Source organism: Rattus rattus, chromosome 2 (assembly GCF_011064425.1).
Source record: "Rattus rattus isolate New Zealand chromosome 2, Rrattus_CSIRO_v1, whole genome shotgun sequence".
Classification (NCBI taxonomy): Eukaryota; Metazoa; Chordata; class Mammalia; order Rodentia; family Muridae; genus Rattus; species Rattus rattus.
In genome coordinates, this window is record NC_046155.1 from 15,947,569 (window position 1) to 15,962,738 (window position 15,170).

The window sequence follows — 15,170 nt, forward strand, 5'->3', positions numbered from 1 at the left end:
TTGTCATTTTTGAAAATCTCTCTGGGGAGCTAGAGAGATAGTTCAGTGGTAAAGAGCACTGACCACTCTTCCAGAGAACCTGGATTTGGACTCCAAGGATACCAGGCGTGCATGTGGTACACATGTATACAAACATACACAGACACACATGTAGGTGAAGCACCCATACATTTCTTTAAAGCTGACCTGGTGTGGTAGTTAGTACCTGTCTTAAGCCAAACAAAACAAACCCTCCAAAGGTTATTGTAAAATGTGGTTTAAGAGCCAGGAACCAGCCATCAACTTATTCTCCATGTTCTCTCTGTATTCTTGATTGGTTGAGCCATGGAGCATGGGTTTTAGAACCCACTGGAAACCATGTGTTAACATGAGAGAAAAATCTGTGTGCTAGTTTGTACTGGAGGGATGCCTGCAAACAGTATACATGATGGACAGTCATTGATGGAGTTAAATTGAATCCTTACCCCCAGGAGAACAGTGTCACCTTTTTCCCAGTTCCCAAGTCTCCTAAGGATGCTTTCTGTGTGGTAAGATTTAACCCCCACCACCCCACCACCCCCCGGGGCCAGGGCAGGCACCAACACTAATAGCCACAGATCACAATTGTAAAGATTTTCTAACTCAGAAGCAACTTATAGGTGGCATTGATCTTTGAACAAGAGATTAGATGAGTTTTTATTTATTTTATGAGAACTCTCAAGGCACTTCTTATGAATGGTTACATCCACAAAGAACTCCATAATCATAGTCCCATCAGCTGTGCGGTCATTCTGGAAGGACAAAAACAGTCAATGTTGCAGTGTTGCTATCACTGTGATAAAACGCCATGACCAAAAGACATTTCAGCTTACACTTCTAGGTAACACTCTACCAGTGCAGGAACTCAAGGAAGGAGCTTGGAGGCTCAAACTGAGGCAGGGACCATGGAGAAGTGCTGCTTACTGGCTTGCTCTTGTGGCTTGCTTAGTCTGCTTTCTTATACACCCCAGAACCACCTTCCCAGGGATGGCACCACCCATAGTGAGTTGGGCCATCCCACATCAATCACCAATCAAGAGAATGCCCCACAGTCTTGCCGAGAGGTTCCCCCTCCTCAGATGACTCTAGCTTGTGTCAAGTTGACAAAACCCTAGCTAGCACAGTCAGGGAATTTCTTAATGACTACCCTTCTCAGTGAGCCTACACAATAGCAGACATGTTAAACTTCATAGTGGTGGGAGAATTGTGTTCAGGATCCAGGTTGGAAAGTCACAAATTCAGATCCTATCCAGTGCTGTTGATAGCTTGAATATAAATTACTATAAAGTTGTGGCTTAGTAGGACAGCTGCTAGATCTTATTAATGAACCAGAACATACTGTAAACATATTATTCCGGTAGTTTTACAATGGGATTTCAAGATTATTGGTGTATTCATTATCCTAGGTTTATTTACTCACCAACAAGAATAGGGTTTCCTTCCCTGTTGTTTTGATTTGTGATGCTTGTCAGTTCCATTTTGAGTAGAGAAGTGGTTGTTGTTATGGAAGTAGATAACTAAGGAAAAATGGGAAAATTTATATTACTATAGCTCGGCTGTTTATTCTCTACTTTATTTCTGTTGTTCTCAGAGTGGTTTTTAATCTATAACCGTGGCTTACATATGCTAATGTGCTTTCTATAGGAGCCACATTTGAATTCCCTTTCCAGGGAGTAATTATTTGCTTCCAGAGAGGGCCACAGAATGATTCCTGCCGCTTCTATTTCAGAGCCAATGACAAGGTCCACTAATGAATCAGAACTGCTCCCACACGACTGTTCCTTTGCGTGCTCTGTCACACTGATGCAGCCTCGCCTTTGCATCAGTCAGGAACGGTGATGCAGGCACAGCGCTTCCCGCCTTATGCTCTGTGCTCCCAGCCCACAGGTAGGGATGTCCGTTATGCTGTTGACAGTGTTGGGGTTTGAACCCACAGCCTTACACACACTAAGCAAGCATGGTGCCACTGAGCTACATCCCCAGGTCTCAGAATGTGACTTTTAAAAGTTTCTCCTGCTCAAAGGTCCGAAATCAATAGGGAGAACAGCTCCAAGATGGCTGACAGACTACCACCTCCAGACTGATATCCTAGGAGTACATGCCAAGGATAAAAATGGAAGCCACTGTCTCTAGGAGGCCTAGTAGTAAGCATCCTCAGGCCATTTTACTGGGGAGTGTGCTGAGACACTGCTCCTCCTGGACACTTTTCTCAGAAGAACACAAGCCAGAAAGACATCACTGAGCCCTCTACCAGACATAGCAGGAAAGGAAACGCCTGTCAGGACTAGGGAGGGTTAATATTCAAACCAGCAAGAGGGAAGTTTTCTCATGTACTTCAACAAATTCCACTTTTCCCCAGTGCTTGGGTTACAGGGGAGCAACATCACGCCTGGCTTTTATGTGGGTGTTAATTTCAGGTCCTCACGCTTTCACGGCAGGCACTCTAACCAATAAACCATCTCCCCAACCTCAATGATTCAATTTTAACCAAGTATCATGGCAAAGGAGTGTTTCCATAACTAGTTTTTGTTTTATGAACAAATATTACCTTGTTTTTCATTTTCAAATACTGCTTAAAATAGTTCGCTGCAGAGAGGGAGAGATGGCTCAGTGGTTAAGGGTCCTTGCTTTTGTAGAGGACTTGGGTTCGATTCCCAGCATGCACAGGGTGGCTCACAACCATTTGCAATTCCATTTCCAGTGGATCCAATGTCCTCTGACCTCTGTGGGCATCAGGCATGCACGGTATACACAAGGCAAAACACTCATACACATAAAATACATAAAAAAATTTAAAAGTAATTCTTTGAATAGGAGACATTTGAACAAATTAGTTCCCTTTGGATTTTATCGGACTATAATGTGAAGAAACATAAGCATAACTGCATGTGTGAGCATGCATCTCTACATAGATCAACACGCTAAAAGAACAGACTGCTGAAGGAGACTTAGCCTTCACCACCGTCACCACCCTCGCTCTACCACAGGGAGGAAATACATTCAATGATGGCTATCCTTAATTATAAAGGAGTAGATTTGGAGTCACCATGGCAACACACCCTTGAGTGTATCAGTTAAGAGTGTTTCCAGAAAGGCAAGACATGCCCTGACCGTCCATAGTGCCCTCCAGTGGGTTGGGATTGTGGACTGAGTAAAATGGAAAAAATGACGGAGAATAGCAATCATTTCTCTCTGCTGTCAGATTGTGCACATAATGCGCCCTGATACTTCATACTCCTGCAGCCATGACGTCACGGTTAGGAAGGTTTATACCCTCAAACCGTGAGCCAAAGCCTTCCTTTTTAAGTTGCTGTTGTCAAGTATTTTATCAAGGCAACAAGAAAAGTAATGACATAAAAAGTTGACCCTGAGAATGGGACCATTGTTGAAATGAACATGATCCTGTGGTCTTTAAGCTTTTGGGGTTGGTTTGAACGAAAAAAATGTGGAAGATTTTGAAAATGTAGGCTACAGAAACTGTAAAATGCTGTAAGCAGAATTTAACGTAATAGTCTGATTGCGGTTGGAAGAATAGAATGCTTAGAGAAAGGCAGGCAGTGGAGCCCTAACTCGTGAGGCTTCAGAGGGGATCCACTACTCTATGACAAACTGGATGACAGTTAATGTTACATTCTGGCAGAGAATCTACATTCATTCTGCTTATGACTTGAGAATGGGGCGAAATTAAAAAGTAATGGACTAATTTGTTTGGCAAATGAATTTAAAGACAGCCTATCATTCAGTCCTAGTCATGGCCATGCTTACTGCTCTTGCTCAGGAAGAGGAGGGAGAGGGAGAGAGAGAGAGAGAGAGAGAGAGAGAGAGAGAGAGAGAGAGAGAGAGACAGACAGACAGACAGACAGACAGATAGCCAGAGCCAGAGACAGACAGAGACAGAGAAGAAAACTGAATTCACAGGGAATATGGATATGGGTAAGTTTAAAGTTGTGGACCAGGAAAGTGCAGATAAAGAATCTGTAATTGCCAATGCTCTTAATGCCATTAAAGAAAAACCCACACTGTTGCTGGAGCAATGAGAGAGGTGCTTGAATGGCAAGACCCCACCCACTGAAAGCTCCAGTCTGTAAAAATGGATATTCATTTGAAGGGAAAGAGCCTGGCCCGAGACTAGTGCTGAAGGGAACGGTTTCCTGCTCAAAAAACAACGTTTCCTCTAAGAGAGGCAAACAGTGGTCCCTGCAACTTTGGTCCAAAGGCAGGCATCTAAACATCTCAAGCTGTTTAGAAAACTTGGCAAGGTCATCCAGACGGCATGGAGTCTATAGAAATGAAGGATGAAAAACATGGAGGTCAGAGAGATTATGTCAAGGTTCCAGAGAGCCACGGAGACAGCACAAGGGCCTGAAAGGCCATTGTCTGAAGCCAGGATGGTGAAACCTAAGGTGTGACGGAGGACTCGGGATGGTGGATGATATTAGGACAGTTGTGCATCCACTGAGGAAAGCTTTAGGCACAAAGCTGAAGCAGCCCAAGCCAGAGCATACAGGCTGTAAACAGCAGCAGGAGGGAAGGACTACCCAAAGCCTGAGGGAAGGACCACCCAAAGCCTGAGGGAAGGACCACCCAAAGCCTGAGGGAAGGACTACCCAAAGCCTGGCAAGCACGATTGTCCCATCATGACCCTAGATGCCTGACATGGAGCTGAGCAGTTAGGTAAGAACCTTGGTTCCCTGCCGTCTTTCTTTGCTCATCTCAAAAGAACAAGAGCTTCCATATACACGTGATTTAGGCCTTGGAACTGGAGTAATATTTTAAAAGTTCTCAGTGATCTTGTTCCTCCATTTATCGTGCGACTCAGCCGTAATTTTGGACAAATATTTTAAGAAGGAAAAGTCATTTTATTTCTGAAGACTAGAGCATACTTATTTGCGCGACATCCAGAATTTAAATTCTTAGTATGCAAGTCAGGTGTTCTGGAACATTCTTTTAACCCCAGCACTTGGGAGGCAGAGGCAGGCAGATCTTTTTGAGTTCAAGGCCAGCCTGGTCTACATATTGACTTTCAGAAAAACAAAATGTACAAAGTGAGACCCTGTCTCAAAAATGAATACATAAGATAAATTCTTAGCACGTGGTGGCTCCAAATGTCATTTCTTCTTGTAATTTTGGAGTAAGTGCAAGAAGATGACTAAGCCACTCAGCCTTGAATCCATGTAGCTTGTCCCTAGGTCTTCTCATTCATTGATACCAACTCTAACTGAGGCTCCACCACCATGGAGTCTCATGATTCTGGAAGAACTTAAGTCACAGATGTGAGCCTAACTCATGACCCCATCTGGAGGGGCTGGGGTTAGAGATTTGGCATGGAGGGTGATTGGATTTTAAACAATGACCATGTAAATAGACATGGAAACTCTTGGAAGTTAGATTGCTGTAAAGAAAAAAGAAAATAACTCAAGACCAAGAGCTGACAGGAAACTCAGAAGGGTGTGCCACGCTGTCTGTGTCTCCAGGACTTGGGTTTGCTTAAAGCCCTTAAAGGAATTTTGAGCATCTCACAGAACAGGCACTTTTGTTATTGTCACTATACCTAGAGTGAGAAACAGATTGCCTTGGTTGTTTTTTGTCAATTTGACATCTGGGAAGAGGGAACCTTCCTCAGATTGGCCCTTAGGCAAGTCTATGAGTCATTTTTTTGAAGGATAATTAATGTGGGAGGGCACAGCCTACTGTGGGTGATGTCACTCCTAGGTCAGTGATCCTAAGCAATGTATGAAAGCAAGCTGAGCAAACCAGGAAGCAGAATTCCTCTGAGGACTGTGCTTCAGTTCCTGCTTCCACGTTCTTGCCTTGAGTTCCTGTCTGAGTTCCTGCCATGGCTTACCTCAGGGATGGATTGTGACATGGGAGTGGAAGATGAATAATCCCTTTCCTCCCTTAGTGGCTTTGGTTAGGGTTTTTAATCACGGAAATAGGAAGCAAACTAGAACATGGCGTCTGCCCTCTGTTCCCAAGAAGACTTTGTTTCTCTTAGGCTCTTGCCTGGCAACAGTGAAGCAGTTTGGATTAAACCATCTGTAGGGGTCCAGAGAAATCACTGCTTAGAAGCACACTGATCTCGCCACAAGGTGTTCATTCTCAAATTTTTCTGAATGGGTCAATCCATCAAAGTTCCGCCATGCTTTGCTGACTCTTCGAAGCTTCAAACCATCAGAGTGGTCAGACGAGTGGGTTTGGATTAGCCCAGTTCAGGAAGTGTTGGTGCCCACTCCACCCATCCCAGTGGAGGATGTTCCAGACCACAGCTGCAGAAAAAGGGAACTGAGAGTTCATGAGAGGGAAGAAGGCTATCTGAAAGAGAGCAAAGGAAGGCACCCAGGACTGCACACTGTAATCTATCTCAGACTTCCATTTCAACAAGGGAGAGGAATTTTGTTGAGGGATATTAATTTCTACTCAGTGAATTAGTTTGAGTAAAATCCATATTCGTCAAGTTCAGGAAATCTTTGTTCTCCTCTTTTGGTTTATGATACAAACTCCGGAGAGAAGGTCTGAATATCATTACTTTATGCAGTGGTATCTACATAATGAAACATCATCTTGTGTTCCATACATTTGTAGAATTTATATGTTAATAAAAATAAAAGGGTAGAAAAGAAAATAGAAGATGTATTTCCTGCTTGAAAGAACCCATAACCCTTGAACTAATTTAATGTCTGCTGTGACTCACTTCAGAGACTTCTGGGAACAATAACTAAATGAAACAGATTCTAGGAGGTTCTGAGTGATAAGTGATTAATACTGGGGGAATTTCTCCAAGTCTGGGGGAAGCCCGACTGCATTAGAATACTGTTGGGCTTGGAAGGGGTCATCAGCTTGTCCTGACTTGCCTAGGACGGCCTTCATTTTGCTGTCCCAAGAGCCCAGTAAGAGTGGGAAAGAAACTGACTGCCAGGCATCCTCACTCTTCTTTGAAATCTCCAGCGGTCAGAAATGGAAATGGTTGAAACGGCTGTGCTCTCTACTTACCCAAGAGGATTTTTCTGGGACTATCTTCCTTTAATAGCATGATAAAACTTTACCCCTGTCAATGTATCATCCACCATTTCCTCTATACAGACTCTGTACGTCTGAAACATGCTCACATTGTTACTCCACTGAAGCACCACAGTGATACACATATGAACACATATGAAATAAAAACAAAGTCAAAAGCCTTGTCTACACAAGGTAGAGTGGTGTAGACCTGAAATACAGGCAGTCGTGAGAAAGGGGAGGGAGGACTGTAAGTTCAAGGATAGTCTTGGCTATGTAACAAGACTCTGTCTCAAAAGGTAACTAAATAAAAGTATACGAATATGAGAACTCCATCATCTCCCAGGTAGGACAATCACTTCTAACACAACAGCAGCCTCCTTCCCCTGGGTGCTGGGGCCTAATCATGTGACTGATTACTCAGCAAGCAGGGACTCCTGTGATAGACTTTGACTCAGTAACCAATGACACTGAGTGTTAGATAAAGGCATTTGCTGGCAAGGGTAAGGATCTAAGTTTGATCCTTGGTACTCAAAAGATGGAAGAGAGAGCTGACTCCTACAAGCTGTCTTCTGACTCTGACAGGAGTGCTGTTGCATGATCATGCATGGGCATGCTCATAAGCAAACGATATATAAGCTTTTTTTTTAAAAAAAAAAAAAAAAAGAGGGACCAAGTATAATAAATTACAAGGATGGTGACATCCGACAAAGGTCCCTCCAGTCCGGAAACAGTTGTGATATTCTTTAGCTTGCTTAAGGTCAAAAGGCCATTAGACTAGTACAAGAGTTTCTGTGCCATAGTAAGAACCCTGGGGACTTTAGAGGACCAGTGGGTGCTGGATTTTGCTCCTTACTCTGCGCCCTCCGGATGTGGCTCCTCAGCTTTCCTGGACACGCACTGAGCTATGATACCATCTGAAGGCTGTGCTATATTGCATTTCTGTTGCTTGTTTCCGTTGGTCGCCCTAAGAGCCTTGATTGCTACTCCACTGAAGCACCGCAGTGGTATTGTGGCTAAGTGTCCTCCAAACATGGCACCGTCATGACTACCGTCACAAAAGCCGTAGTCAGTGTGATTATCATCTGGCAGTGCCATATGTGATTAACCCGACCTCGTCCCTCATCCCTTCTTTCCTGTGCGTTCTGCCAGCGTTTGTGATGCTCTGCCCATTAAAATCAGGGTGGAACACACATTCATTTCAGGGTCTAAGACTCAGATTCCCTTTCTCTCCTGAAGCTTTATCTAAACCCCGTATGCATAGCAACAGGTAAATAAAAATACTAGACATATTAAAAACAAACCTGAACACAGGAAGAACTGATATTGATGTGGGTGGTTTAGATATATATCAATATATCCAGTCGGAAGTGCTAGCATTTTCTGTCGGGTTACATAGAAAACACTTTTGGCTCTTGTTTCTGCCTCCCGTTTGCACACTCAGAGTGCAGGTACACACTTGGTTTCTGGGGACTTGAACTCAGTTCCTCACGTTTGTTCAACAGTGCCTTATCCACTGAGCCATATCTTTAGCCTACTTTTTCTGAGATGGGTCTCGCAGTGGAGCCTGAGCTGATTCAAACTCGTTACTGCCCTGATTGCTGATATTGTAAGCAAGAGCTACTTTGCTTAGACATACTTCAAAGCTAGCATTTTTATTTACCGACGACAGATTATCCAAGGCGGGATCATGGTGTCACCTTAATTGTGTTTGTCTGTGCATGGCATACGCAGAGATTCATCACTGTCCACCAGGCTCTGGGCCTCAGAGATCGACCACTGTAATCCCAGTCTGCGCTCAGTGAGGGGAGAGACTGAGAGAGCACTGGCCATCGACTCGCCATAAACGGCTGAGAGTTCTGGGTTAGTCTCACTTTTGGTTACAGGTTCACTTGGACTGTTTTGCTGTTGCTGCTGCTGCTGCTGTTGTTGTTACAGGGTTCAAGTTCTTCATGACTGGAAAATTTCACCTTTTAATAAACTTTTTAAAATTAATTCAAAACAAATTTTAACTTTTGCTTTAACTTTATGTTTTATGGGTATCTTGCCAGCATGTATGTCTGTGCACGACATGCATGCAGTGCCCACAGAGACCAGAAGAGGGTGTCGGATCCCCTGGGATTGAAGTTGTAGACAGTTGTGAATTGCTGTGTGGGTGCTGGGAATTGAACCCTGGACCCTCTGGAATAGCAGCGAGTGCTCTTGACCACTCCGCTATCTCTCCAGCCCTTTTAAGTTTAAAGTTAAAGAAGACAGTGGGTTTCATTGTGTCTTTCATACACAGGGTTCTAATTGGTCTCCCTCTCTCAGTGCCCCGCCTACGTTCTGGTCCCCTGCTGATGTAGCTTCACACTGAGGAGACAGACAGCGGCCACACTAGAGCCACCTGTTTCTTTCACATCGTAGGAAATACAACATGAAAAAGTGGGGAGGAGATATACATCTTTTATCTGACTTCTCCCATGCCTCAATTCTTTAAAAACATTGTTTTGCATGCGTGTGTGTGTGTGTGTGTGTGTGTAAGAAAATGTCTGGTACGTTCCTGGAGAGTCTCCAACTTACACATTTAGGCCGTTTCTGACATGAACTCACCAGTTTTCTAGTCAAGGTAGGGGATCCAGTCCTATCTCCTGAGTGCTAGCATTGCAAGTGTGATTTCCTGGAGATGCGTATGTCTGTGAGTGCTGGGCATCCACACTCGTGAGTGCTGGGCATCCACACTCTGCCCCTCGTGCTGGCACAAGTATAGCAAGTTCTGTACTCGCTGTGCCACTTTCCCAGACCTAACCCACCTTTGGAAAAGCATTTATCGTATCTTATATAAATCGAATAGTAGACTTGAATGTTGCAAGTTGGTATAGTGCTTGACTAGCATGCATGAGGCCCTGGGATCAATCACTAACACCACCTAAACCAGGTATGGTTGTGCATGTATGCCTGTAATCCCAGCCCTGGAGAGGCAGAGGCAGCAGGATCAGGAGTTTAAGGTTGTCCTCAGCTATGTATTGAGTTTGAATCCAGTCACATGAGGTCACTGTCTCTCCACACCCCTCAAACCAAAAAAATAGTATCCAGGTGTGTGAATGATACACTCTTGTTGTCATGCCAACACTGAGATAGGCAGATTGCTAGTTAAAGGTCAGCCAGGACCACCTTGTCTCAAAATGGACAACTAAAACTAGTAATTATGCATTTATTTAAAGGATACAATATGATTTGGTGTATGAATTCATTGTTGAAAGAGTAAACAAAACTAATTACATATTTATTATCACACCTAAACATGTTTGTGCATGTGATAACCTTTAAAACCTACCCCAGCAGGTAGAAATGTCACTCAGTTGCCCATCATATATGTGGTCATGGGATTAGTCCCCAGCACTACAAAATAAAATAAGACCTATACTCGTGGCAAATGAAAAATGTGTAATAGTTTTTTGCATGTGTATAAATGTGTGTACATGTGTGTGGATTCATGGGGAAGTCAGAAGTTGACTCTGTCTTCCTTGATCCATTTCTGTTCGTTGGGGCAGTGTCTTTGGATCCTGGAGCTCACCAGTTCCAGCTAGACTCAGTAGACAGCTTGGCCTGGGAATTCTCTTTCTCTGCCTCCTGAGTGCTTGGGGTGGGGGGTGCAGGTGACTTCTGCTGCCTGGCCTTTATGTCGGTTCTGAGAGTCTGAACTTGGATCCTCGCACTTGCGGGACAAGCACTTTATCTAATGAGTTTATTTCCCCAACCCACTCTTTGTTTCCTCATTGTTTGACACAAGTTTCACGATGTAACTATGTTGCCCTGGTACTCACTATGCAGACTAGGTTTGACCTCATACTTAGTGGCAATTCTCCTACTTCTGCCGCCTGAGTGCTGAGTGCTTCCTTGTGCACCACCAACTACAGTACATTCCTGCTAACTGTAGCTGCCATACTTACTGCTATGAACAGACACCAGGACTAAGCCAACTCTTACAAAGGATATTTAATTGGGGCTGGCTTACAGGTTTAGAGTCTCAATACACTATCATCAAGGTAGGAGCCTCCAACAAGGCCATACCTACTCCAACAATGCCACACATTCTAATAGTGCCACTCCCTGGTCCAAGCATATTTAAACCACCACAATACGGCATTTCCCCCATTTCTGTTCCTCCCTCTAAACTCTGCCATATGTCTCTCCTTGCGCTCTTTCAAATTCATGAACTCTTTTCATTAATTTTAGTTAACTTTTCATTAATTATTTTTCATTAATTATCAATTAATTAATATGTTCTTAGATACATAAATACAATCTGTTCAGTCTATATAATGCTACTTATATGAATGTTTTCAGGCTGAATTTGGCTAACCAATTGCTCTGCTCTTCCCTAGAGAAGACTATTTCTCCGGCTCTCAGTGTTTCCTTGTTGCCTGTAGTTCTCCCTGTAGAGTTGAGGCCTTGAGTCCTTCCCTACCCCCCATCCATGTTAGCTCATCTTTGCTCAGCTCGTGTTTAGGCAGTCCTGCTGGAGAGACTTTCTGGGTGTAGCTTCTGACATTCCTGGGAGACACATCTCACAGCACTTAGGAATAGGAAGTACAGTAGGCTCTCATTTAAAAAAAAAAACAAACTATCAATGGTTCTGTCCCTCTGTGAGCAAGCAAATGCGTCCTTATTGGTGATGGTAAAGAGGACACATTGATTCTTACTAAGTGTGCCCATTTACAAGGCGTGCCAATATTGCAATGCAGCCTTCGTAGGTGCGAGCCTCAGACCTGGGCTCTCATCTACTTGTTTTATCATTCACAAATCATTACAAAACTGTAATGTACAGGACAGTTTTGACGTTCACATTAGTGCCATTCCAAGGCCCCAATATAAAGAAGATAAGGCCTTAGCAGACAGACAAACAGGCTTGGATATTGCAATTTTTCTATACAACCTCTATATGTTTCTGAAATCCCAACACTTGGAAGATAGGCACAGGAAGACCAGTTGAAGGCCAGCCTGGGCTCTATCAGACCTTGTTACAAGACAAAGAAACAAGGTAGAGTGAAGTGAGGTCTGTGTAGCATCTTTTCTTCCCTTTTTAGTTGCTGTTATGATTGCCGCTGTCCTCTTTTGATACAGGATGTGTAGCACAGGCTGGCTTTGAACAATGTAGCTGAGAAGGACCTCGAGTACCTGGCCTTCTGCTTCCACCTCCCAAGTGCTGGGGTTACAGATGTGCATCACCATGCCCAGTTTTCTCAGTCTTTTCTGAAGTTAACACTGCAGTCTCCCTGCTTCTTGCTTTCTTTGCTATTTAGACTTACTGATTTAATGTCTATGGGCATTTTACCTGCATGTATGCAACGCTTGGGTACGTGGTGCATTCAGAGGTCAGCAGAGTCTGACAAGACCCTTGGAGCTGGAGTTATAGATGGTTATGAGCTAGCTACACGTGAGTGCTAGAAACTGAAACTGGGTCTTCTCCAAGAGCAACACATGCTCTTACCAGATGACCCATCTCACCAGCCTCGTTCTTACTCTCTAGCTTTCGATAAAAGCTGTGTCTTTTCTCTGGCCATATCCTAGGTGCCCAACAAGATGGAAATTTAACTCTTTGCAATCAAACATCATTTGTTTTCACATTCATAGAAGGGTATGATGGTGTTGAATGGCACATCACAGTATCATTATATCTTACTTTTCTATTGCTTTGAAGAAACGCCATGACCAAGACCAAGGCAATTTATAAAAGAAATCATTTATTTAGGGGCTTGCTTACAGTTTCAGAGGGTGAGTCCATGACCATCATGACAAGGAACATGGCAGCAGGCAGGAAGGTGTGGTGTTGGAGCAGTAACTGAAAGTTTATATCTTATCCACAAGTTGGAGGCAAAGAGAAAAAGAGAGGGGGAAGGGAAGGAGAGGGGAGGGGAGAGGGAGAGGGAGAAAGAGGAGGCTGGGCCTGGTATGGGATTTTGAAAACTTAAAACTCACCTCAATGACACCTCCTCCAATAAGGCCACACCTTCTAATCCTTCCCAAACAGTTCCAGCAATTGGGAATCAAGCATTCAAATATCTGAGCTTATGGGGACCATTTTCATCATTCACACTATCATGCATTATATACCTATAAAACTCTTCCACTTAAGGTACTCATACTTAAGAATCCGATTATTCTAAAAAATAGAAAATAGCTTCAAAATCCTTTGCTTTTTAGGATTGACAGAGAATTTAAATTTCTGTTTATATATTTTAATAATAGGCCTAGTTAAAATAAAAAGTAGAGATCTTTTGTGGAAAGAATTGGATATTTGAGGGTTTGAAATATTGAGTGTTAGGGACTTTGGGCAAAGAGGCCAAAAAAGTACCCAGTATGTGAATGGCTAGAGGCATTTTATCAACAGGCTTATGCAGATTAAGTTTCAAATGTTTGCCCTTCAGTGCCGAGCTCTCAGTAGAAGTCCACAGTGTACATGTGATTGCATTAAGATAATGGTGCTTCGTGGAAATCAAGACGCACACAGGCTCCAAGTGCAAGCTGACTGTAGCACAAAGGATCATGGGAGGAGAGATGGGAAGAAGCGGCCTCAGGGAGGGATCATGGCCAAAGGCAAGGGATGGAAGAGAGCCCCAGCTCCTCACAGCAGACGGAATGGGACGTTCTGTCCTAAAGTCTTAAAGGGTAGGTGCCCTTGAACAAGTGGAAGTCTTACATGACAGTGGATGCTAGATATTTGTGTCCTGTCTTTATGAACTATGAGAGATAAATCATCTTTGCCCCATGTATTTTTTCTAAGTTGACTGAATCTAAAGAGGTGCATATTAGTGTCTTTATTTTTCCAACATGGAAGTGCAGTAGAAATGAACGCAGAGAGGGCAGGCAACACGTGCACGGGCGGGGCTGGAAAACACTGCTTGGATGCCCACCACGCCTCTCTGTGTTACCAGTTTCCACCACATCCTTCTCTGTTGCCAGTGCCCAGATGCCCACCACACCCTTCCCAGCCACCAGTTTTCCCTATGATGCTCTCCAGAAAGCACTCAATCTCTAGGTCCCTCGTGTTCATCCATGCCTAACTTTCCTGAGTCCCTTTTCCATTTTATCCTCACGTCCATTTCTGACTCTTAGGGCCTCTAGCTTTTTCCCTCCTCTGAGAAAAACAAACAGTAGAATGCCAACTATAGCTTTCTCTAAAACAAAAACAAAAAAATAAAAATAAAAAAATAGATTTCTAGTTTTACATTTTTCCTAGATTTATGGTCTTTTTAAAAAAATCTTTTAAAATTATTCATTTTTATTTTCCTTCTGTGTATGTATGTATGTGCATGTCGGGGTGTGCATGCACATGATTACAGGTACTGGGGGAGATCAGAAGAGGGTGTCAGCCTCCCTGAAGTTGGAATTACAGGCGGCTGTGAGCTCACTGACACAAGCCCTGAGACCAGAACTCAGTTCCTCTGCAAGAGTAGGACTCTCTCAACCACGGAGCCATTTGTATCAGACAAATAAATCTGTCTGATTTGGAAAGCAGCCACCACAGCCCAACTCTCTGCAGAGAAGCAATAGTATGCAGACTTATCCAAAAAGAAAATTTCTCTATTAGCCAGAGAATAAAAACAAAACAAAGGACGTGTTATTCGACTGTTTACACTAGCATTGGTCGTTAGGATGCTGTGTTCGTTATGAGGCTACTTAGAACAGAGCATGACTGCGTTGGCTTCGGTTTCTCTGGCCGTGTGGTTTCGCCCATGGCCACTAGGTGTCAGCTGTGGTTCCGAGCGGAAGAATATCCAGGGACAAAACCTGGAAGTGATGGTTTCTACCTTACTGTTTCTGAGGAAGAAGCCCCTTCCAGATTTTTCAGTTATGGTTTGGATATGAAGTGCCCTTCCTAAAAAGATGTGTTGAAAACTTGGCTCCGGTCTGACGGTCTTACTGAGGAGGAACTGAATCACGAGGATACTAACTCCATCAAAGGATGAGTCTGTTGCCGAGTTCACAGCCGAAAGGGTTTCCCAGCTTGGCCACATTCCATAGTTACATAAACTGCGATCTCCACCGCGAGATCTCCACACCCTTGGGTCTGGTTCTCAAATGGCTCAACAGAGCCCCAAACCTTTCCTGTCACATGCCAGATTGCTCAAATAAGTCAAGAGAACTCCAAATTTAAGGAGTACTCTGCTGTA

At 43.7% G+C, this 15,170-nt stretch overlaps 1 long non-coding RNA gene across 1 annotated transcript; it reads right to left on the reverse strand.

The window, feature by feature from the left end:
* Positions 1 to 695: 695 nt before the first annotated feature.
* LOC116893733 lies at positions 696 to 14,902 on the reverse strand. Its single transcript, XR_004387001.1, has 3 exons — positions 14,808 to 14,902; positions 1,439 to 1,535; positions 696 to 770 (listed from the first exon to the last, which is right to left on the reverse strand). It is a non-coding gene; the product is annotated as an uncharacterized LOC116893733 (long non-coding RNA).
* Between the last annotated feature and the right edge of the window lie 268 nt (positions 14,903 to 15,170).